We start from the raw sequence: 24,724 nt of genomic DNA, 5'->3' as shown, positions 1-24,724 counted from the left end.
CAAAGTACCTGGAGGGGCCCCCCTCCTGGACCCAGTCCGGGGCAAGACGCCCATGCATAGTGTACTGTGCTGAGCACCCCTCCCAAACCGCGAAGTCCTTTGTTACGCCACTGGCACACACACGTCGTGTACTCACGTACACAGTCATTACAGGGTCAATCCTTAAAGAGCAGACCTATCTTTACCCTTACAGAGAGATCACAAGCTCAGTCTTTAAAAAGAAGAGTTATTGCTCAAGTTGCACATATGTTACATAATGCGTCCTTATACAGCAGAGATGTCTCTCACCTTACGTACTTAGCACGCATGCTTTTTAAATTGCAGAGATGCACTTACAGCGCTTTTTTTGGTACCTACTGATTTAAGTGCTGAACAGACTGAGGTCTACATTTTCTTAGTTGCTAGTCTTGCTGCAGTGTTCTCGATCACTTGGAGTTAGCCAGTGTAGTTGAAACTTGATTTGATGGTAAATCCAGCTGTTTCTGGACAATTTTAAAGGTTGATAGAAAACCTGTATCTTACCTGACTGAGGAGAGGATGGGATGCGATAGACCCACATCTTATCTGTACACAGAGTCATTACTTCCACTTACATTTTCCTCATCCCAGTTATTCCTCATGAGGAAATGTCCATCTCGAGACTGAATACAACATAATAATGGTGAAAATATGACCCCCAGCGCCTATAGCTCCCTTACTGGGCTGATATTTTTAGCATTCTACTGCTTTGAACTGTATCTCAATGAGACTAGGAGCTGCAGAGACTAAACATAGTTTCTTGCTCATTCCAGTCATCATGACGTAATTTGTACAAAGAGTCAAAAAAACAGAGAAGCACAATACAAATGTAAGCCTCCCTCCCATACTGGGTGCCCTTACTGGGCTGACAGTCCCAGCATTCCCCTGATTTATTTGTCTCTGACAGAGATGAGGAGCTGCAGAGGCTGACCTCGGTTCTTGTTTCTTGTTTCATATAGACAAGGTAGTGGTATGCTTGTTTTCTTTTCCCCTGCTATCCTGTCACCTATTCTGCCAACCTTGAATGTTATCAGAGCTATTCTTCCCTTACTAAATTAGACCTGGTCTCTGTGGAAACCTGACCATTTACTTGTCACCTTTGCATCAACCAGACAGACTAGTAAGGTGTGTTTCCTGTCCACTGGTTGGTGGATGAATTCCACCATGGCTTTCGCCTCCCCTCTGGTTGATGTTGCCCTTCTGAAGGGCACTCAAAGCCAGTCCACTTCTTGACTGGAGGTGTGGGTTATACCTCTAGCTGAGATCTGTAGTATGACTACTGTATAATATTCCCTTATCTATCTGTGTGCAGAATTACCAGCTTGAAAAGCTGAATGCAACAATATTGATATTATTTATTACTCCTTGTATGAACACATATTTAATTTTTAATTATAAGTTACTTACATTTGAGCTTGTCACTTGTATATGAGGATTTGGTGTTAGGAGATAAGAAAACTATATATGATTTTTCATAAGCAATTTTTCCAAAATGCAATAACATGAAATTAGCACAGGAAATGCAAAAAATCCAAGTTGAAGGGGAAGTGTACTGACTTGGTAGGGTCAGAAGTCCAGTTCTTATATCCAGTGGTGCTTTTGAAGTTGGAGGGGACTTCAGAGAAGGGCTTTGAAATGCACAGAGGTCCTCCTTTCCTGCCCAGACTCCAGGCTCACTAGTTGGGTTAAGGAGTCCTTTGTGTGGAACTGGATACAGCCTATTCAGGTGTAAACATGAGCCTGTGACCAGCTCCTGCCTCCTATTCTGCCCAGGATGGCCCATCAGTCACACTTAAAATCCCTTTGTGTGTGACTGTCTAGAGGCAATGCACAAAGCTCATCTTTCACCCACCCCAGATGTGTATTAGAGGCAAGCTGCAGGCACACAGGGCTAAGAACAGGAAAATGACAACTTTCTAAAAGTGGCAATTTCAAAATTGTAACAGTAAATACGACTTTACCATTAAATAGTACGTATTGTTACAATTCCATAGATACTAAACATTATAAGCCAACCCCTTTCTAATCAGGAATCACAGTTTAATAAATGTAATAAGGAATGCCAGATATTATCCTATGAGAGTAATAGGCCTCACAGTGGTGAAAAATGAATTTGAGAGTTTTTCACTACCAGGACATGTAAAACCTAAAAGTGTATGTCCTGCCTTTTAAATACATAGTACCCATAGTACCCTGCCCTATGGACTGCCTAGGACCTACCTTAGGGATGTCTTACAGGTAATAAATGGGGATTTTAAGGCTCAGAAAGGGACATGCCAAGTAGACATGGAAGTAACACTGCATTCATGCTGCATGGCATGGGGAAGAGGGTCAAAACTGATTTGCTTATGGCTGGATCCAAACTGGAATGGCATGGCAAACAAAAAAAACGGATGGATTAAACCCAGATCCGTGACTGGGGATGAATGTTTGGTTTGCTCTGCAATCAGTCCATCATCTGTTGTTTTTGCATTTGTTGCCTCAAGTGGGAAGGGTGTGCCTAGACGTGGGTCCCCTGCTTGCTATGCCACCAGATTTAAGCTAGCCTGGCTGATGAAGGGTGATACTCTGAAACCAGTCCCAGGATGCTTCTTTCTGGCCCAGGAAAGACCTGGGATGGACTGTTCCCATGGGGAACAGGGTCAAGACTGATTTGCATATGGCTGGGTCCAAACTGGAATGGCATGGCAAGCCAAAAAAACTGATGTATTAAACCCAGATCTGTGACTGGGGGTGAATTTTGATTTGCTCTGCATTCCGTCCATCATCTGTTGTTTTTGCGTTTGTCGCTCCAAGTGGGAAGGGTATGCCCAGACCTGGGTCCCGTGCTTGCTATGCCACCAGATTTAAGCTAGCTTGGCTGATGAAGGGTGATACTCTGAAACCGGTCCCAGCATGCTTGTTTCTGGTCCAAGGAAGACCTGGCCTGGCAGTTCAGGCTGAACTGTTCCCACGGGGAACAGGGTCAATACTGATTTGTATATGACTGGGTCCAAACTGGAATGGCATGGCAAGCAAAAAAACTGATGAATTAAACCCAGATCTGTAACTGGGGGTGAATGTTTGATTTGCTCTGCATTCCGTCCATCATCTGTTGTTTTTGCCTGGCAGGCATGGGACATGTTTTAAATTGCTGCTTAAGTGGGTGGCACAAGCAGTGCTGCAGGCCCGCTAGTAGCATTTAATCTACAGGCCTTGGGCACATGTAGTGCACTTTACTAGGGACATGTAAGTAAGTTAAATATTCAAATTAGGTATATACCTATGAAACTATGTTTTAGGGAGAGCCCACAAGCACTTTAGCACTGGTTGGCGTGGTAAAGTGCACGGAGTACTAAGGCCAACAAAAACTAATTTAGCAAATTTGGAGACAAGCAGGCAAAGAATGTGGGGGAAGACCACCCTAAGGCTGTGAGGTCTAACACATCTCTGCCCCAGCTGAAATTAGAAAAAAATACCCAACCTTCTGGGAGTTCTCATCACTAACGCATAAGAACCTAGCAAGACCACCAGCACTGCTGTGGTCTATCAGAGGTCTGTTTTCCATTGTAAAGTCTATTCCCTGTAGAGAGATGGACCACCTCAACAATTTTTGATTCTCGTACCTCATTTGCAGTAGCCACCTGTGGTCTGTCTGAATCTAGAAGTGAGTCCCAATCAGGTACAGTGTCAACTTCTTCAGTTCCCAGACCACATCAAATACTTCCAACTTAATAGCACTTCACCTCTGTTCACTGGGAAGTAAGCTCTTAGAGATGGAAAATACAGGTTGGTCCATGCCTTCATTATTAGGCTGTGAAAGAATTGCCCCTATGCCATGCTCTGAGATATCAGTTTGAACAATAAATTCCCTGGAAAAGTCAGCGGCCTTGAGCCCAGGGACTGTGTGCATCGCCAGTTTTAGGGAGTCAAATGCTTTCTGGCATGTCTCAGTCCATATCACATTTTAGGCTGCTATTTAGAAACAAGCTCAGTGAAGTGGTGCAATGGCAATAGTGCCGTATCCCATAACAAACCTCCTGTAATATCCTGTATAGACTTAGGAAGGCTCTCACCCTAGTTTGAATTTTGGAGGGCTCCCAGGCCATGATATTCTCTATCTTGGCCTAGATGGGCTACACCTTACCCCTACCCACCAGGTGTCCGAAGTATACCACAGACCCCTGCCCTATCTGGCACTTGCTGGCCTTGATAGTCAGGTCTACATTTCTCACAGCCTAAAGCACTTCCTGCAGGTGAAACAGGTTGTCCTTCCAGCTGCTACGGAAAACAGCTATGTCATCTAAGTAAGCAGCACTGAATGACTCCATATCAGCCAAGATTTGGTTCACCAACTGCTAGAAGGTGACAGGGGCATAGAAGGCTGACATCTCCTTGGCTCTTTCAGGTAAGGTGATCTGGGTCAGCAATGTGAATTGTTAAACTTTCAATGACACAAATGTGCTGAGAAGAGAATGATTTAAAAGAAAATGTTGGATTTTGACCTTCCCCCATTTGTCATAGTTTTCATAGGATATAAAAATGCACCAACAAAATGTTTAGTTTAATTTTCGGAAAATGATTCATATGAAGAATGGTACCATTAGTTTAGATGGATGAGTATCTTATGAGCTCATATAGTGATGCAGAAGCCTAATCATGAACCGTATTTGTCTTATAATAAGTTAACGGTGTCAACTCTCCTGAGTTTCTGCAAACGTTTCACATAATGTTTCATTCTAAAGTTTATGTGTGAGCCATAGGGGGTTATTCTAACTTTGGAGGAGGTGTTAATCCGTCCCAAAAGTGACGGAAAAGTGACGGATTTACCACCAGCCGTATTACGAGTCCATTATATCCTATGGAACTCGAAATACGGCTGGTGGTATATCCGTCACTTTACCATCACTTTTGGGACAGATTAACACTCCTCCAAAGTTAGAATAACCCCCATAGTCTTTTGGCTGGTTAGATGACAGGAGTTTTTCTGTTCCCATGAAGACACCCTAAGCTGTTTGGAACAACTTGTTTCAACTGTGCTGATATGATATTTTATAAATGTGTGTTTTCCTAGAGTAGGGTGTTCACATTCTGGGATTCTGTTAGGACACTGTCTTGAAGTCTTTTCTACAGAGCCCTCTGCAGGTGTATCTCAGATTTATTCTGAGAGACCCTTTCATTTTTCCTGCCTGAATCTATGCAGCTCTCACACTCTACTGAGTGTTCTGAGCCCTTCTTTATAGAACATTTTGCTTTGATTAATATTTGAGATTTCATGCAAAAGCTTCATGATTTCACCCTCGAATATAAAGCTTTTTATGGGTTCCAGCTGATGCTTTTTTCTCATTATTCATAGCTTAGAAAAGCGACTTTTGCTTTATAGAATGCACTTTATGCACTTGTTCTAACCTTAATGATTTCTATTATCAATTGATTTATTATTTCTGATGCTGAACAATACATTTTTATTCACTAACATATTTTAAATAAAGCTTTGAAACCCACTCCAACTCTAATCATTGATTCACAAAAGATTGAAACTAAAACTGTGATGAATATGTTAATTTCAATTTGCAGCTCCTGATCAATTCTTACTTACATCCGTGGTCCAGTAACATTGGGGACTGCTGATTTGATGAGCTGGTAAGATTATGTTATAAACAAAATACCTATATAAGGTCCCCAGTCCACAAAAGTTAGTATCAAGAGAATGGTTTGTGTAATTAGAAAGAGGAGCTGTAGTAATAAAAAATTGCCCGAGATAGATAAATGTCCCATGTCCCGTTGCCCGAAGCCTGAGCTTGAAGTTTGATGGACAGCATTTTTCTAAGGCAGTTGCAAAATTGGAGGTGTGAGTATCATTAGGATTATGTGTAAAAATAGATTCTTGATTATTGTGGTTTTATTCCAATATTGGTATTGGTGTATGCTAGTTGAATGAATGATTGAAGCTTATGAATTGTTGATGTTTAATCGTTTTTGTCAAAGAAGATCAAGAGGTTATTGGACTAAGAAGTAGTCTAAGATCTCAGGATAGATAAACAAAGAGTTGATTTATGATGTTCTTGTCTGCTAGTGATTTGTGATGCAGGTCATGAGACGTCGTCCACTGCCATTTTGGGACAGGTACAGTAACAATTTGTTGTGATTGTACTAATATTGGTCCATGTTAGTGAAACCTGCTGCACAAAGGTACCACTACATTAATTCAGGTGATTTCCCACTGACAGAGATTTCATTGGTGTGCTTCAAAATCATTTTGATTGAGAAAAGTCAAAAGGCGTAAAAACCTGGATATTCTAGTTGTTGAATTGTTCTTTTAGTTTTCTGTAGAAGGGGCAGACAAAGACTGTCATTTGATGTTGCATAGAATAGTAGAGCTGATGCTTTGTGTGAATACAAAGGAAATTGTCAAGGAGGGAGAGCCTGCTACTAGGAGCAGATTGTTGCATCATATTGTACTATAGTGGTATTGGTCATTTGGTAGGAAACGCCATGCTGAGATTGGGTGAGCTGCATGAGGACCCACATAGTGATTGATTGGTTCACCGAGCCACACTGAGATTCGGAGATGGACTTACTGAAAATTGATGTATACAGAAAGGAATCAAAATGTTGAAGATTTATAATTTGGTGTTTGCCATTTGCTGATTTGAATTCAAAATCATATATTTTTCAAAGCTATTAGAAGTCCAATGAGAAGTCATGTGACTATTGCAGTATGGGAGGGAGAAGAGACAACTCCTGAGCGTACAACAGCTTATCATATGATGATTGAGAAAGGGTTAAACACATGTATATAGCTTTGCCAATGGTGCAAAATCACTGAGAAAGAAGGTCCATTGAGCTTTCTTAGATAGCAGTATATTTAATATGAGAATTACAGACAGACTACGGAAAGCACTTTCTGACATGAAGCATCCTCCTGGACTTGCACAATTTGAAGCACTAAGTGCTTGGCAGATTGCTCATACCAGAGCTAGAGATAAATTGCAAATATGAACAAAGACGGCTATGAGAAATTATACAGGTGCAATATGGGATGAGCAAAGACCGAGAAAGAATAAAGTGGCGGGAGCACGATTATACCCCGCAATTACAAATGAGAAAAATGATCAACCTGAATAACATGAGAAACCCACCAAAAAGATTAAAGGGTAGAAAGAAACAAAATATGAAACAAAATCAGACACTGATACTGATTCAGGACATGAGATATTGGATGCATTACTGGCTGCAAGTCCACCTGATGGAACAACAACTAATAATTTGACATTAACTATCGCTCCTGTTGATCCAAATGAATATCAAATTGAAAGACCAATATCAATGACCCAGTCCATTGTAGCACCGTCAGTGATGACACAGCCTATTGTGACACAACCTGTTGTACAACCTGTTACACCAAATAATGTGCCTGCCTAAGATGAAACTGTACAGGAAGTAATGCCTACAGGTGTTGCTGCTTCCATTGTCACCGTACCAGCACCTATTGCTAGGGTTATCACAGCACAGCCAGCAGAGATGTGCACACCAAGGCCCAGATTTATACTCTGTATGCGCTGAATTGGCGTCATTTTTTTACGCTAATTCAGTGCAAACTTAAGTCCATATATATATTCAAAAATATTGGAGTTAGTCATTTTTTGGATGCGTGAACCTCCCTTGCGACAGTGAGATGCAGAGAGGGCGTTCCTATCCAAAAAGTGACTCTTAGGCCCTAGTGCCTTATGTATTCTCTGATGCAAAAATGGCACACGGGAAGGAGGCGGGCCTAAATAATGACGCTAAGCCTGCTTAGCGCCATTATTTAACACCTGGGTCTGGGCAGGCTTTAGGGCACCTGTTGACCCATTTCCATGGTGAAACACCATGGAAAGAGCCCACAGGTGCCCTCCCCAAGCCCCAGGAACACCCCCACGTACACCAGAGGGACACCACAGGATGGGGGACCCCATCCCAGGTAAGTATAGGTAAGTACAGGTAAGCATTTATTTTTTCAAAGTGCCATTGGGGGCCCTGAAATGGCCCCCTACATGGCACTGAGTGCAATGGTCATGCCCAGGGGACCCTTGTCCCCTGTCCTGGCCATTGGGGTGGTGGGCATGACTCCTGTCTTTTGTATGGATGGTTTTGCATCAAGAAATGATGCTAGGCTGGTTAGAATCATCTTTTTTTATCCTTCCATAACACCACCCTCACCCCCATCCAGCTAACGTCATTTTCCATGATGTTAGCCCATCTTTTGCGCTGGATTGCACCATTCTATAAATTTGACGCCCGGCTGGCATGCTGGAATGGCACAAGCTGGCACTATACTTTTTGACACGAAACTGCATTTGCGCAGTTTTGTGTCAAACAGTATAAATCTCGGCCCAAATGCTTCAGTTATTATTGCCTCAAGGAGCTGTTGGGGGGGGGCACCTGTCACAGGGATTATCTGACTTCACAGAATTCACAGATTGTTGGGTGGACACCACCACAGACTATTTAATCATTAGCGGAAGAAGGAGAATTGACTGTATGGCACAGGCAACACAAGGTGAAACAAATTTGCTTAAAGATGGGATATTTCCCCCATTTTTTGAGGAAGCTGGCAGGAAAAGTGCAGAAACAAAGAATGCAGAATGTCCAAGTACTATTCAAAGTGTAGAAACCACTACATGTCTTAGTTTAAAGTATACTCAGAAGAATTATTAGAGGATGTTTACCTCTTGAACATGTGAATCAATACCAAGAAAAAGAACTGATTCATCTGTGCAAATAAATTATTAGACGAGTGGGAACTGTGCACATTGACTGATTTATCAAATAAATATGAAATAGATCTCTCAAAAGCATCCCATTGCAGAAAGGTTTCAGGGTATATTTGGATGATGAATCAATTGAGACAATGCATACTTCAGGAATGTGATTGCAAATTATTGAATTAGTGAACTGTGTCTACAGATGGAGTGAGTTTGAGAAATTATAAAGCAAATGGGCAAAGGAACATCAGAATCAATCGTTTGCAGGGAATGTTGACGTAATGCAAGGTGTCAGGTTTCAGAATGGCATGGAAGGAATTGGGGTTCTAGCTGGATCTGGATTTCAAGGTGTTCAAGGAGGTATGGTTGCTTCTCAGGGTAAAGGTTGAAGAGTTCCGATTGACGTTGTGTTGTGTGCAGATGTTGCAACATTGAAGAAAATTACTCCTTGTCGCTTCTGTAACAAGATCGGGCATTGTAAGAGGGAGTTTAGGCTGAATCCAGATAGAACCACTCTGTATTACAGCCAAGCCAAATGCATTTTTTTCACAGAGAACACCACCATTTCGTTAGACCCCAGAAATAATGGCAGGAATAACACTAGTAACTGAGTTCATGTTGATGAAAGGGATTTAGAGGGAAATAGTTGGGAATCCTTGTAACTCACCAATTATTGGCTTACAGATGCCCAATGAAATGAAAAGTTTAGAATAGTTCAGGATTTGAGAAATATTAATGAAACTGTAATCTCATGTTATCTTGTGGTAAGAATTCCAGCCACCATACTTCAACAGATTCTGTGCACAGCAGAATGTTTCACTGTCATGGACCTTTGTCAGGCTTTCTTTTCGATTCCATTACATGAAGATTGCCAGGTCCTATTCTGATTTGTGTTTTGAGAGACAGTTTGTACATGGTGTTGAGTCCTGCAAAGGTATACTGACAGTCCTTCAATCTTTAATCAGATTCTGAAGACAAATTTAGTGACACTTTAAATGCCTTGTGATTCAGTCCTCGTCCAATACATGGATGACTTGCTTGTGGCATTAAACACAAGAGACGATTGTAAATAGGATATCATTGCACTCCTAAAGCACCTAGCTAAGAATGGACATAAAGTGGCCGGAGTAAATTGTAATACTGTCAAAAATAAATCCAATATTTAGGACTTATAATTGAAAAAAGGAACGAGAAAAGTGTCACAGGAGAGAGTGGAGGGTATTCTGAAGATGGGTCCTCAGAAAATGCAAAGAGAAGTTAAATGTTTCTGGGAATAGTTGCCTACTGTAGACAGTGGCTACCTAACTTTTCCGAGTGGTTAAGCTTTTACTGAGGCTGACACGCAAAAATGTGCCAGATCCACTTCCACAGGACAACAAATGCATGAAAGCTTTCCTAAAGCTGAGAGAAAGTCTCTGCCATGTCCAACACTTGTAATGCCTGATTACACCAAAATGTTAATCCTGTTTTGCAGTGAGAGGAAGGGCAGGGCTCTCTCAGTGCTTACTCAGTTACATGGTGAGTCAAGAAGGCCAGTGAACTATTTCTCTGTTACCCTTGACCCATCGCCACAGGACTTCCTGGTTGTCTGAAATCAGTGGTTGTGTGTACATGTCTTGAGAGGTGTGAAAGCATAGTGATGGGGCATCCTTTAACTGATATGGTCCCTCACGCCATAAGAAGTTTGGGTATCTGGAACCAAAACGCAATACCTGGTAAATTCTAGGACTCACCAAATATGAGCAGCAAATCCTCACATCTGAAAAAGTAGTATTAAAGAGGTGTCAGGTTTTGATTCCTAGGGCCATATTTATACTTTGACGCACAACTGCGCCAACGCAGTTGTGCGTCAAAAAATCTAACGCCGGCTAACGCCATTCTGAAGCGCCATGCGGGCGCCGTATTTATTCAATGACGTTAGCCGGCGTTAGCCGGCGGAGCTGCCTGGTGTGCGTCAAAAAAAATGACGTACACCAGGCAGCGCCGGTGTAGGGGAATATGGAGCTTGGGCGCCAAAAAATGGGGCAAGTCAGGCTGAGGCAAAATTTTCGCCTCAACCCCATTAGCGCCATTTTTTATGACTCCCAACCCCCATTGAAATGACTCCTGTCTTAGCAAAGACAGGAGTCATGCCCCCTTGCCCAATGACCATGCCCAGGGGACTTCTGCCCCCTGGGCATGGTCATTGGGCATAGTGGCATGTAGGGGGGCACAAATCAGGCCCCCCTATGCCACCCAAAAAAAAAAAAAAATTACTTACCTGAACTTACCTTATAATCCCTGGGATGGGTCCCTCCATCCTTAGGCGTCCTCCTGGGGTGGGCAAGGGTGACAGGGGGTGTCCCTGGGGGCATGGGAGGGCACCTCTGGGCTCCTTCCGAGCCCACAGGTCCCTTAACGCCTGCCCTGACCAGGCGCTAAAAAATGACGCAAAAGCGGCTGGACGTCATTTTTTTTGACCCGCCCACTCCCGGGCGTCAGTTTTGCCCGGGAGTGTAAATACGGCGCACATGCCTCGGAGTCAATTTTTTAGACGGGAACGCCTACCTTGCATATCATTAACGCAAAGTAGGTGTCCACGCTAAAAAATGACGCAAACTCCATGGACTTTGGCGCTAGACACGTCTAACGCCAGAGTATAAATATGGAGTTCGTTTTGCGCCGAATTTGCGTAAAAAAAAATGACGCAAATCCGGCGCAAACAGAGTATAAATATGGCCCGTAGTATTTTGCTCCCATTACCTGAAAGTGAGATATCGGATGATTTTTAACTTGACTGTCTTGGTGTTACCGATTTATGCATCAAGCCAAGGCCCAACATAAAAAAGATGAGCCTTTAATTAGACCTGATTATGTACGTGCTGTTGATGGCTTATGTTTGAGAACAAATGATGGTGCTCTGAGAGCAGCTTATGCTGTGTGCACATTCCAGAACTTTCTGGAAGCCTCCTGACTTCAAGGTATTATCTCAGCATAAGTTACTAAACTGATTGCCCTTTTCAGAGCTTGCAGTTTACCAGACCAAAGGAGAGTGACTGTATTTACAGACAGTCAGTATGGCTTTGGTGTGGTCCATGACATCAGTCAGTTATGGTCACAAAGAGGTTTCATAACATCATCTGCTTTGCCCATAAGGAATGGCAAGCATATGAGGACACTGCTAGAGGCTGTGCTGGTCCCGACTGAAATAACTATTGTTAAATGTGCAGCTCACAGGAGTGACAATGGTTATTACACAGTAGGAAACAGGTACACAGACAAGGTAGCACCTTATTGTGCAAATGTGGCCTGTACATTTAATCGTACATTCACAAATGAATCTCAAGAGGATGCTGTCTTTTCAATGTTGAGGCCAAAACCTGACACATGAGAAGAGCTCAAAAGTTTGCAGTAAAATGTCATAGAAGGAGAATAGCACGGTTTGTTCAGAGATTGATGTGGACAGAATGCAAATGACATTTGGGTTTCACCAGATGAGAGACCAGTGTAGACAGACAGATTATCTACCATGGCACAACACTTCCTCACACATTTTGGTAGGGATGCAATGGTTAGGCCCTTTAGACAGAACAGGGTTAACCCTAGATTTAGGATGCATGTAGAAGACTTGTGTTTCTGTTGTGTAACATGCCAACAGATGAATGTAGGGAAACAAACACCCAATCCACTGAGTCATGTAGGGCCATCAGGTTGTTTCTTCAACAGAATGCAGAAGGACTTAATTGAAATGCCTGTTTGTAATGGGCTGAGATAAGTCTGTTTATAGTGCACATTTTCTCTTGATGGGTGAAAGCCTACCTAACAAGGAGAAATGTCAGTCTCAGTGTAGCTAAACTGCTGTTAAGAGAGCTGGTACCAGTGTACGGAATGCTGGTTTCTCAGGAGCCGGATCGAGGGACTCACTTCAATAATGAGCGCCCTAAGATGCAGCATTACAGGTGGAGCAGAAGTTGCATTGTGGCTGTCGACCAGAAGCTTCTGGAAAAGCTGAGAAACTAAATGACGCAATAAAGTCCCAATTGGCAAAAGTTTGAGCATCCACTTCACTGAAATGCTCTGATGCCTTATCTTTAGTGTTAATGAGCCCTCGAAAAGTACACCTGGCAGGAAGACAGGTTTATCTCCCCACAAGACTCTGACGGGAAGAGCCATGAGATGGCCTGCTGTGCCTGCAAGTGAACATAGCGGATGACAGGTTACTGGATTACCGCAAAGGACTGGCTGATGTGGTGCGTTCTATTTCTCTGTAGGTTGAAACTGTCACTGCAAATCCGTATCAAGAGCAGTGCCACAACCCTGGTGACTGACTACTGATCAAAAAGCACATGAGAAATTCCTATCTAAAGCTGAGGTGGAAACATCCCTACCAGGTGACTTTAATCACTAACACTGCTGTTAAAAGTGCCCACAACCAAACTGGGTGCACTCCTCACATACCTAGAGAACAAGAGATCTGTATGAAGAAAAAATATTCTATAAGCCAGAACCGAGAACACTGGTGACTGTACCACCACAAACTGTATAAGTCGCACAAGAATAAGGAGCAAAACAGCAAGTGGCACAATAGGAAGAAGAAAGGGGTGAATAACTGCAGACAGGTGAAGAAATCCAATTCCCGGATATCTCACAGAGTGGCATTTGAACGCTTGGGGTAGAAGGAGGAGAAGCAATAACTCAGACTGAAGTGACAGTTGAGACAGCTTCAGCAACAAGAAGATTCAGGAGAAGGAACAAGTATTGAATCAAGACCAAGAAAAACAATGCTAAATGGGCAAGAACTGTTTGTCGAATTAAAATAAAATCAAGTGTGTCATTTGGATCCATACTGCCAACAATTGCTGAAGAGACAGAGTCTAGTGGTATAAGTAACACACAAGGAGATCAACAAACACTCAGAAAATCCTAACTAGCACAAGTCCCTTGTGGGAGGTATTCAGCACCTAAATGGACTCACTATATGAGCCAAGATCTGAATATCCCAGTATCGGATTTGCTTGACTGGAGTAAAGAACTACTTGATCCACCTTGAAGCTGTTTTGAATTTAGTTGAGAAAAGATGCTGAAAACCTATTGAATGAACTGTGCTAACAGACTTAAATAAAAACTGATAAGTTGTTAAGCAAAAAGAATTAATAATAATCCCAAGGCTCCAGTAGAAGAGTAGGGATAACATTTTAGAAGAATAAAGAGTAAGATTAAGGAAGATGATACAAAGATTGCTGTGAATAAAGCTGCAAACAATAACCAAATTACAAAGGGGGAAAGAAGAAAAATATATTTTTGTGTGAAAATAAGTAACTTTGAAAGCAGAGAATTAACACTTGTTACTACACTTATCCTTTAAAAAGCTATGAATTTGGATAAACATATGTGTTCGAACCAGAGCTAGATTCAAGATTAGTATGGGTATTAAATTTTTAGTAATAGTGTTAGTAATCATAATATTATTATTAGGGATACACTTTACACCAGAGAAAGAGAAATCTTTATTTTCAAATACTAACACAACACCCATTCCTGACATAGATGAGGATGAGTTGAAAGCCTCATTTGTGGATTATATGAAAGATACCTATTCAACAAATGATTATTCTAGATTAGTTTGAGTATAGACAAGCTTTAGATGCAAAGGGTTGTTATGTGTGTGTGCACTTACCTTCGTCGGCTTATGAGGAGGTGACATACCATCACATTCCTCTTTCATGTGCTACTTCATGCAGTATTGCACTTAGTTGCGTTTATAGACAATCACATTTTGAATATTATTATTCAAAGTTTGACATGATTTTTTCAAAGGTACCTTTATTAAAAAGTATGAATTTACATCCACAGGCAAAATAAATGGAGACCAGCTTGGCATTATTTTAGATCTTTTCTTCCTATAGGCATATGAAAATCTAATCTGCTTAATGAGTCCACTAGAGGAAATATTTATTGTGATGTTAGAGGAAGGAAGAACACACTTTGCCTGTAGTACTAATCTATTAGAGGATATTTTGAAGAATGTTGGGAGAAAGGAAGAAGATGAATACAGAAGAAAAATATTGTATCCAAAATTAAAGTTAGAGAGGAGACATAAGGGGAATGTATTTTTTAGAAGAATTATTAAAAATAGAAAGAGACCTTTAGGGAATTGTAACTGTGAGCACATATTTGAATTATCAGGAGGCCCAGGGCAAATTCTGGAGGGCAGAAATCCAACCATGCCTCGAGTTTATTTTGTTTGTGGACAGGATACATACTTCAATTCACCTGCTGATTGAGAAGGTACTTGTTATTTAGGTTTTCTATTTCCAAAAATGTACAATGTACATAGTTAAGATGCTTTAACAATGACACATGCACACAGATAAACTTGTAGTATTAGTGAAGGAGCACAATTAGTGGGAGACATATTTGGAGCAATTATTCCAGGCGTAGAAGTGATACTAAATGATGAAAAAAATTAGAACACTTTCAGCATTAGTGGACAAGCTCACAACTAGCACATCTGGAGTTTTAGAAGTGGCTAACACAGAATTAGTAGCAGTTAGATCAACGGTTTTACAAAATAAGTATGCTTTTGACATTTTACTCCCAGAGAAAGGCAGAATTTGCTAAATATTAAAGGTTGAAAATTGCTGTGCTTACATACCTGAAGAAAGTAGGAAAAGTGTAGAATATACAAAGAACATATCTGACATTAAACTTCATTTTGAACCATTAGAAACCACTAGCATTGTAAAAAGTTTCACAAAGGGAGTTTCTGCACTAGGCAATTGAATTACAACAGCTGGAGGAGGAATCTTCAAAGCACTATTAGTACCCATACTAATCTGTTGCCTCACTTCATTAGGACTATTTCAAAGCTATCAAACATATATTACAAAAGAAAAGGAACAGAGAAAGAAATAAACACATAAAGCAAGATTTAGAATTAAGTGATTGCATTAGCAAAGAATACAATAGATTAAAAGAAACAGAAAATGGAAAAAGAAAGAGAAGAGACTCAACTGAAGACAGGCGTGAGCTCTGATATTATGTGTGAAGGATTTTATGATGATTAGAAACCATCAGAGGGGGGAAGTTGCTAGGGCATTTTTAAATAATGAAAATAATGCAATTAACATGTAGAAATAATGTGTAGGCATCAGGCGAAAAGTCATATTTTAAAAGCAAATGAGAGCACTAGGCATTCACAGTTACATATATTACATTTGAAAAGCTTCAGAATGCATTATTTTATTTTTTTAAACCGGACTGAGGTCAACAATTCACAAATTTGCTGAGAAGAGTATGACTTAATAAATCTTTTTAGATTTTGACTTTCCCACAGGCATATTTTTCATAGAATACTATAAAGCAGTAAAATGTTTACTTTAATTTCTGTAGAATGTTCCATACGAACAATAGTACAGTTAGTTTGGATGGATGAGAAACTTATGAGCTCATAGAGTGATGCAGAGGCCTTACCCTGAACTGTATTTGTTTTATAGTAAGTTAATAGTGGGAACTCTCCTGAATTTCTACATATGTTTCACATAATGATTCATTCTAAAGTTTAATATATTTGAACCATTGTCTCTTGACTGCTTAGACGACGGAAGTATTCCTGTTCCCAGGAGGATACCGCAAACTGATTGGATGAGCTGGGAGAAGACTACAACAACTTGGTTCAACTGTGCTGATATGATATTTTCTAAATGTACATGTTGCTAGAGTAGGGTGTTCACACTCTGAGATTTTGTTAGGACACTCTCTTGAAGTCTTTTCTGCAGAGCCCTTTTGCAGAGACTTCTCAGATGTATTCTGAGATACCCTTTAATTTGTCTTGTCTGGATCTATGTTGCTATGAGACTCTACTGAGTTTCTTGAAGCTCTCTTTATGGAAAGTTCTGCTTTGATCAATATTTGAGATTTTATGAAAAAGCTCCCTGCTGTCACCTCTGGAATTTAGAACTCTATATGGATTCTAACTGATGCTATTCTTTCATTCTCCATAGCTTATAATAAGGACGTTTCTTTTATGGAACATGCTTTATGCACTTGTTCTAACCTTAATGCTTTATACTGATTATCAATTGATTTATTATTTCTGATGCTGAACAATAAAGATTTACTTACTCAAACCAATTCTCATCATCGACTCCCCCAAGCCTGACACTGAAATTGTGATGATTAGGTTGATTTTGATTTGCAGCTTCTGATTAATTCTTACTTACATTGAAAGTCTTTCTGCCTGGGCCAATGAACAGTGGGGACTGCTGATTTGATAAGTTGGTAAGATTATGCAGTGAACCAAATATGTATTTAAGGTCCCTGTCCACCAAAGGTTTTATATAGTTTCTGAAGAGTATGGTACTGCAATCAGTGAAGAGAGCGCTAGGCATTGGATGCTGTTGATAACTATTTTCTGAATAAAGATTAGGTTGATGGTGTGTCTGCAGTTGTTAGTAGGGGTTTTGACCAGTGGGTGCAGTTATAGAGCTTGGGTGATGCAATTGGGCCTCAGGGAATCAGGGGTAGGAGTTTTTTCAATAGTTTGCAATCACTGGGCAATAACAGGCTATTGGGTGCCACTATGACTAAAGAGGAGAAATCAGTTCTTGGTGTCAGAAACTGGAATTTGTTGTCTTTAGATGAAGAGTAGTAGGATAAAAAACAAATCATATGATAAGGGTTTCTATGAATGGTAATTTGCCTTGCGATGAAGACTTCATGAGTTTTGTTGCTTCATTAAAATAAGCAGTTCTGTCGCATTAGTTCAGGAAGGATGGCATTGGAGTTTGGGGTCAGCTATGTTCTTGTTATGAAGAGAGAATCAAGGCCATGATAGACGTAGAAAATATGTTTTCTTTTTGTTTGTGTCTTCTGATCTTGTCTTGAAAAGAGTTCCTTTTGTACTGAGTATTTGTTTGATGAAGTTTGTGCTGGGTACAACTTCCATTTTGAAAGACCTGAATAGATATTCAGAGGATTAAAAAAATGAATCCTTGGTGCTTAATAAGACTTTTTAAGTTAATGGAAAATAGGCATGGTTAATTAGTTGGATTTAGAGGAACTAGGGTACCAAAATATACTGTCCTTATATCTATTCTGACAAACTTACTGTGCCCTAAACATTATTTACAAACATATAATTCCATTAACATTAATATCAGAAAATCTACACATAAAGTAGTTAATAATAGAAAATTCTACACACCGAATGAAGTGACATTTTTGTAAACAATTTTTAGGCCACTATGGCCCTCATTATGAACGTGGCGGAGGTGGGAAAATCCCACCAGCCGGCATGGTGGCCCACACCGCCACATAATGAAGCCATGGAGGGCCACTAAAGATGGCCCTCACCCACCTCCAGGCTGCCTCCGTCAGGCAGCCTGGCGGTGGACGACATCATTATCCGACAGGGCAACACTGCTGCACCTCGGATAATGATCCCTTTGCCTCCAGCCTTTCCCTGGCGGGTTTCACCACCAGCGAAAGGCTGGCGGATGGGGTGCACCGGGGCACCACTGGGGTCCCCTGTGTAGTGCCCCATCGCGCAGGTCACTGCCCGATTTACGGCCAGTGATCTGCACGACGGGTGCAGCTGCATCCACTGCACAGAGACATTGACTGTGGCTCCATGTGGAGCCACCAGCAATGTCCCGGCCAGGCATTCCTCTGGGCCAGCGGGCGGCAACAATGTTTCCGCCCGCCAGCCCAGAGGAATGTTCACTATATGGCCGGTGGGGTTCCGGGGAAGCTGGGGTCACTGGACAGACCGCCAGCATGAACACAGCAGTGTAAACTGCCGTGTTCATAATGAGGGTCTATATTATCAGATGATCTTTTGTTATCAACATCCTGATATATGACTAGGACTAGTGAATAGGTGCAAAACAGACTATTAGGTTGATTGGATTGCAGTGACTGGGTGCTTGTGTTGTTTGAGGTGTTGTATGAGTGTTCAGGTGAAGTGTTTGGATGAGACTTAGGGTGAGTGTTGGGGTCTTTGTATGTAGGAACAAGCAGCTGGTGAAGTGAATGAGTGAATATTGGAGTGAGTTTATCAGAATGAGTCACTTTTAGTGGGTTTTGTGAGAGCTGATGTGAGACCTAAAGTGAGTGGAGTTGACACCAGCATGAATGCAGGATAGTTTGGGGGATGTGAGAGTTAGTGTGATTGCTGAATGCTTCTTTGCATTTCCTCCTCCCAATGATGCCGCCACTTGCCATGGCGAAGACACACAACCAGAATATCCAAGAATGGATGGAGGCTCCTGTACAGAGCTCTCATGTTACAAATAATACGTGAAATGAACAACAAACAGGATGTTTTACAGAGACCAAAACAACAAAGCCACTATGCGTTTGGACCTTGATATTTTAATATAACCAGGACCACTGTTTATTGGCATAGCCTGACCACTACTAATTTGCAGATTAATGATTGTGAAATCTGCCGGTTAAACATTTTTGGCTGTTTACAGATACACCACAAATAAAAGAGCTCTGTTATCAAATTGTATTATAATTTTCTATTGGACATAGGACCTGGGGTAGTGTTTTGGGATTCCCTGTAGCAATTTGCACTTTTTTAAACTGCACAGTGGTGACTCACATGACGGAACTTACAAATACAACTTTCACAGTTGTGAGTCATATTTTGAGAGTAGTACTAACCTCTTGAGTCAGCTATTCCCAATTTAAAAAAGATATTACACATGTCATAACTGATTTTTTTTGCAATATATGTTTATTCTTTAAAAATTCCAGGTCCACACCCATCAGTACAGGCGGTCTATTTACTTCTAACCTAAGCAGCGGTGATGTCATCATCATTATAACTGATAACAAATGTTTGAAAAGGCAAGACCCCATATATGTATGTATGTAGGTATGTGTTTGTGTGTGTATCTATCTATCTATCTATCTATCTATCTATCTATCTATCTATCTATCTATCTATCTATCTATCTATCTATCTATCTATATATATAGTATATATATATCTGTATTTCTTATCTATTCATAAATATATATATATATATATATATATATATATATATATATATATATATATATATATATATATATATATATATATATATATTCACTGAAAAAAAAATGGTTAAAGTGATGTTATAGTTAGATGAAACATAATGTTTTAAACTCTAAAAAACACTGAATTTCATCAGTTACAGTTAGCTGAATTTACTATAACTATGATCAGAACACCCAAATATAATAGTCAGGCTTATTGGCTCTATAGGGAGGTGAGCACCTCAACATATATAAAACAGACCTGTTGACTTTGTTGAAAAGTCACCAATACCTATAATCAAATATATATTTTATAAATACACCAATTGCAATGTTTAATAATATTTATTATAGCAAACTATTTTCAATAAAGCATTTTTGAAACAACCATAAACATCTTGCCGGGTCTCTTTTAAATATTTTTCAGGTCACATGATGCAACCATTGAACCATCTACCAAGGATCCCTACGCTCCAGCTGAACAGTCGACAGCTCAAGCTCATAGTGGTTTAAAATAATGATAAGCTTTTTTGGGGTCATGGATTAAGTGACCCATGAGACATACTCCAATTGTTTTTAAGTGTTGCTCCCTGCACCCCACAACATTAAAAAATGTTTGGTGGTGCTTCTGCCACTTATTCTAGGAATATCATTATCTTCCACAAATATCATTAAAAAGCCCTAAAGGGCATTATGAGGTCTCCTTGCCTATGAAGTGAATAATAAAAGAGCAGTTCTGTTCGCTCATTTATTAATATTTTTATTTTTTTATTTTTGTTTTGGATGACCTGGTCCCATCTAGACATCCACGCGTTGTCATAATCTTGGGGGTCACAGGGGAGCCTCAAGTCCCAGTCGGCTTCCCAGCCTGCACCCATTCTGGGGTGCAGGTTGGAGCCAGTGATTTTCTTTTTTGTCTTTTATTTATTTATAATATGGGTGCAACAGTCCAATCCAGGGCACCCACAACTGCGATGGCTCTTGGGGCCCCTGGCTCCACTGCCAGCACCTATCTGAGGTGCCAGAGGGACTCAGCCTTGCTGGGAGCAGCTTTTTTATCTGCTATAGCTAGGCTGGAGCAAAACTATGTTCTCTGACCACAAGAGCACATCCAGGGAATTGAAGTGCTCCCTGCCTGCACGCTTGTAGGCAGGGAACAGCACAGTGTCCCAGGAATGGGGTCTATGGGACACTGTTTGTCGTTTGGCCCTGGGTGATGGGGTCCCTAGGTCTAACTGCATGGTTTGAGGAAAATAACCCCGTGCCCCCTCCCCAAGAAAAAGCTTAGGCCCTGTGGTTCCGGGGGCCCTTACTTGTCCTGGGAGCCCCCAGTCTGAAAAAAAGACTTCCACACTAGGGGATGGTGTCCCTGGGGCCTTCCAATGGCTGCACCTGCTCTTCCCAAAAATAATATTGGCTCCAGGGGATGGAGTTCATGGAGCCTTGAAATGGCTCAGGATAGGACTGCACACCCTGTTACCCTAGAAAAAGTGTTGCATCGAAACCCGGCTTCAGGGGGCTTTTATTTGCAAAAGATTGGAGCCTGCTCTGTTTTATCTTAATTTTACCATGGACCTGCAGACCCCACCCCCACCAGGTCGAAGGAGTCCAGGGATTCCTTACTTGTCCCATATATGGTTCTAAAATGCCTGCTACAACATCCTTGTTGATGTTGTGGCAGCCAGTCCTATATTATCTCTAGATCTGTTGAGTCCGCTGATCCTCTGCTGTCTACATATACATACATATGAAACTTTAATTTCTCAAAAACGAATTGTTTACACCAAATCACAAAAAACATGCTTTCTGGGTAAAGATTTAGCTATCTTCCGAATTTGGTTTAATTTCATTCAGTCGTTTTTTCCTGTATTGCTGTTTAATTGTCTTATGGAAAATTGCATGAGGAAAATATGAATTGGGACCCCCCTTTTTTATCGGCCCCCATTTAGAGGATCACTTCAAAACTTTCCAAGAAAAAGCTGAGGTGGACGAGCTTCTTTTTGGAAATTTTCGTGAAGGTTCATCAAACGGCATCAATGTTATTAGCAAACAAAGAAATTATTTTCTATGGAAACATGGTCCTAACTATATATGTATTCACTGAAAAATCAGTCCCAAGGAATGGGTCCCTGGGGCCTCAGAGAGGCTTCGAAAGGGGGGCCATGCACCACTCCCCTTTAATTTAGACTCAGACCCTGGGGCTGGGGTCCCAGGGCCTCTTAGAGGCTCGGGGAGGGGGGTCACACACCTACTCCCCTAATTTTGCAAATGTGCCACCCCTAGGCCCTAGCCCACCCTGAGTATTTTTCGGAAGAGCAGGCTTTTTTTTTTTTTTTTTAATGTTGCGGTTAATTTGCAGATACACCGCTAATTCACAGCAACATTTTTTAAAAAAGAAATGTTTTTGGCCTGGGAGTGGCCCCACCAGGCCTAGGGGGCAGGGTATACCTACCCTGTCCTCTTATATCTTTTTTGATGTTTTTTACAGGACTCAGGACTACATGATGTGGTGGCATCGAATCAGCTTTTCCTAAGGAAACATAATGCTAACTGTAACTATATATATCTATAACTACCCAGTGGTAACCGTAACCAGTTCACTGTGCCATCTTTTAGGTTAGGAGTATTGCTAATAATCTAGAAGAAAGAAGGTGTGGACAGTGTCACAGGTTCATAAAGCAGCCCTCTTACTCTCAGAACCTAAAGGGTAGGTCCAACGATTCAGTAGCACCTCAAAAGGAGGATAGGGGGTCAAGGATATGGGGAGGCATCTTTATCTCATGCAACCACAATCAACTTAGTCCAAGACTTCAGCTATAACCACTCCTGCAATCCCATTTTCATATATTGACAGGAACTCAAATCATTATACGGTCTCAGTGTGAGAAAAGCCACCCAGATCAATTTGAATACCCATAATTGATTATTCACTGTGTATGTCACCCTTTCAAAGTGTGTGATCTTATGCAGCTGCAGTAACCAAAAAAGTGGAGAATATCATTTTCCGCCACTGTCATAGAATATAAAGTTTAACTGGTGTTACAGAAGTGGCCAGCCACCTGGATATGTGCTGTCATATTAGCAACATCTGAAATGCCATGTAGAATAACAAGGTATGGGGAAGTGATGTTCTGCCCACTGGTGGGTAGATGGGGAAATTACCCCCGATCCACTCTCCGGGGTTGGCAGAAAGCCTACTAGGTGCCAGGGAATTAAAAAAAAAATAGTGGGGCAGTGGCTACCAACCAGTATGGGCATGGTTATGCCCCCACCCCAACTGAAATGTGTAATAGTCTTGAAGCTCTCCCCCGCACACTAAAAGATCTTATCCCAACAGCAAGCAAAAGGAAATGTGATTATTTTGCGTTTTGGTTTTACATTTGGGCCATGAGAGCTTGTCTAACTCTCAAAAGTGTCCCACTTGGAATGGTGAGGGCTCTACTTTTTGGACTTTGGGACGCTGCCATGGAGAAAAATCTCCGAGACCTCTGCACATCTGAAAACTAAACATCTGGGTGAGTCCAGGATGGCGTGCTTCAAATGCATCCCGTACCATTTTCTTACTCACAATGCCCTGCAAACCTCCAACTTTACTTGAAATCACACATTTTTCCCACATTTTTGTGATGGAACTTTCCGGAATCTGCAGGAATCCACAAAATTCCTACCACCCAGCATTGTCGTATCTATACCGATAATAATTCTGCCCCACTTGTCAGCCCAAAAATGTTTTTTTTTACAAAATGCCCTTTTGGACTCGCTATGGTTCCCCCTCAATTTCGACATGTTTTTGGCTCTTCCCTGTCATAGGTACTTGGTCTACTTACACAAGTGAGGTATCATTTTTATCAGGAGACTGAGGGGAACTTTAGGTGGTAGGAAATTTGTCTAGATGGCTGCTGAGCCCAGGACCAAAAACGCAGGTGCCCCCCTCAAATACAGGTAGTTTTGTATTTGATAATTTTGATTTGTCCACATAGAGTTTTGGGGCATTTCCTGTCACGGGCACTAGGCCTACCCACACAAGTGAGGTACCATTGTTATCGGGAGATGTGGGGGAATGCTGGGTAGAAGGAAGTTTGTTGCTCCCCTCAGATTCCAGAACTTTGCAGCACCGAAATGTGAGGAAAAAGTGTTTTTTTGCCAAATTTTGAGGTTTGCTGAGGATTCTGGGTAACAGAACATGGTGAGAGCGCCACAAGATACCCCATCCTGGGATCCCCTAGGTGTGTAGTTTTCAGAAATGTCCAGGTTTGCTAGGTTTTCCTAGGTGCTGGATAAGTTAGATACCGAACTCCCCAGCTAGGCACTTTGCAAAAAAAAGGTCAGTTTTCTTTGGGAAAATGTGATGTATCCATGTTGTGTTTTGGTGCATTTCCTGTCACGGGCACTAGGCCTACCAACACAAGCGAGGTACCATTCTTATCGGGAGACTTGGGGAAATGCTGGGTGGAAGGAAATTTGCAGCTCCTTTCAGATTCCAGAACTTTCTATCACGGAAATATGAGGAAAAAGTGTTTTTTTGTCAAATTTTGAGGTTTGCAAAGGATTCAGGGTAACATAATCTGGTGAGAGCCCCACAAGTCACATCATTCTCAATCCCCCTAGGTGTCTAGTTTTCAAAAATGTATTGGTTTGCTAGGTTTCCCTAGGTGCCGGCTGAGCTAGAGGCCAAAATCCACAGCTAGGCACGTTGCAAAAAACAGGTCTGTTTTCTTTGGGAAAATGTGATGTGTCCATGTTGTGTTTTGGCGCATTTCCTGTTGCAGGCACTAGGCCTACCCACACAAAGGAGGTACCATTTTTATCGGGACCTTGGGGGAATGCTGGGTGAAAGAAAATGTGTGGCTCCTCTCAGATTCCAGAACTTGCTGTCACCGAAATGTGAGGAAAAAGTGTTTTTTGCCAAACTTTGAGGTTTGCAAAGGATGCTGGGTAACAGAACATGGTGCAAGCTCCACAAGTTACCC

The 24,724-nt window shown here is 41.4% G+C and overlaps 1 protein-coding gene across 7 annotated transcripts in view; it reads right to left on the bottom strand.

Moving 5' to 3' along the window:
• ARHGEF4 (Rho guanine nucleotide exchange factor 4) overlaps window positions 1-24,724 on the bottom strand; it is a 1,288,638-nt gene that overhangs the window by 548,532 nt on the left and 715,382 nt on the right. The gene's annotated exons all lie outside the window — the stretch shown is intronic.

This window comes from Pleurodeles waltl, chromosome 11 (assembly GCF_031143425.1).
Source record: "Pleurodeles waltl isolate 20211129_DDA chromosome 11, aPleWal1.hap1.20221129, whole genome shotgun sequence".
Classification (NCBI taxonomy): domain Eukaryota; kingdom Metazoa; phylum Chordata; class Amphibia; order Caudata; family Salamandridae; genus Pleurodeles; species Pleurodeles waltl.
The sequence above is the reverse complement of the archived record's forward strand: the minus strand, read 5'-3'. Positions and strand labels throughout refer to the sequence as shown.